This window comes from Fringilla coelebs (assembly GCF_963513975.1).
Source record: "Fringilla coelebs genome assembly, chromosome: 7".
NCBI lineage: Eukaryota > Metazoa > Chordata > Aves > Passeriformes > Fringillidae > Fringilla > Fringilla coelebs.
Genome location: NC_140035.1, coordinates 38,061,929 through 38,063,776, shown reverse-complemented (window position 1 = coordinate 38,063,776; position 1,848 = coordinate 38,061,929).

Here is a 1,848-nt window from a genome sequence, read left to right as displayed (position 1 = left end):
CCATCATTTTAAAAATTGCATTTTGTCAAGGATGTTTTTCAGTTTTTGGAAGATTAGTGAAAAAGAAAGGATGGGTTTATGTTCAGACCCAGGAAGATCAGCAGGTCACATCCTGTTCTCCCACAAATTCCCTGAGTTCCCAGGAATGTGCTGTATCCCTGCTGGATGATCACCCTTCCCTCTTGTGGGGAATATTTAGCTGGGGGCAGCCCCTCCAGAGGATTGAAATGTGTCCCTTGGGCAGGGTCTGCAGCATGGTCCCTCTCCTTCTGCATCAGATCCAGGCCACAGAAGTTTTGCCAAGGATTTTATGTTTTATGTCCAATGAAAGGTTTGCTTGATTTTTTTTTAATTTTTTTTTTTCTTTACAATAAAATTACTCAGTTCTGGATACTTCAGAGCATTTTGCAAAAGTTTTGCGAAATTTATCCTGAGCAATTCAGCTGAAAAATGTTTCTTAAAAGTCTGACAGTGGGGATTTCTCCTGATCCATGCTCTGAAACAAAACATTGTGGGTTTCCCATACAAAACCACCTTTGCTGTTTCAATCCTTACTTTGCTTTGCTTTGGGTTTGGAGCACGATTTCCACTTGCTCAGAACTTCAAGGCAATGCTCCTCTCCTGAGCTTATCCAAAATAGTTCCCTCTCCCTGGAATTGCCATCATTTTGTTGGTTTGATGGGGAAAAAAATGAAAATCAATCTGCTATGACTTGAATTGATGACGTTTGGGATCATTAATGGATCAGGGATCATTAATTTGGAGGAATCTGCCGAGGTGCAGTGCAGGGGACAGGGCATGGGAGAGCAGATGAGAACATCTGCTGAGCACTCCTGTTGCTTCAAAAAAAAAGGGTGGAACTTCCCTGAAGAGCTCCTGGCCTGGATGATGCTTGGAGAATAGAGGAGGAGCTGATTTGTCTTAAACCCACTGAAATCTGCACCTCACTGAAAAAAAAAAATCTCATGTGAAATGTATTAAAACAGGGTTTGAGGGCTCAGGAAAAACTTCACTATTAACATTTAATGATAATAATCAAATACCACACTTTTTCACTTCAGTAAGAAATCCTGAATGTTTTCAGAGCAGTTTTCATCCCTAAACCAGATCATGGCTGCTCAGGCTTTAGCTTTACTTTTGGGTATTACTGTACTGTTGATTAAAAGCACCTAAAATGAAGGGGGGGACCAAAAAATTAAATTAAACTTCTCCTGGACAAGTCAAAACCTCCCATTCCCATATTTCCAGTACAGGGAAAACACTGACTTATAAACCAAATTCCCTCATCATCAGGTTTCCTGAATAGATTTTAAAAAAACTTTTAATTGGGCTGTAACAAACTAACGTTTAAAGAAGCAACACCCAGAATGTGATTTACAGATTTAAATCAAAGTTGGGATTTCATAGCCATGACCAGGGCACAGAGCAGCACTGGGATTTGCTCCAGAGAACATGGACTTCCTTGGAGGCATTTCTGCACATCCCTGAGATTTATGTTGGATATTGGGAAAGGTTTCTCCACAGGAGGGTTGGTCAGGCATTGGACCAGTGGAAGTGTCCAAAATCCCTGGAAGTGTCCAAAAAACCTGTGGATGTGGCACCTGGGGACATGGGTAGGGGTCGCCTTGGCAGTGCTGAGTTAAGGGTTGGACTTGATGATCCTGGAGATCTTTTCCAACCTTAATAATTCCACAATCCATTTTCTTTGTCCCTCTCCTCGTGCTCCTTGTCCTCCTCCAAAGAAGGAGAAGAAGAAATGGAGAAGGAGAAGGAGAAGGAGAAGGAGAAGGAGAAGGAGAAGGAGAAGGAGAAATGGAGAAGGACAAGGACAAGGACAAGGACAAGGAC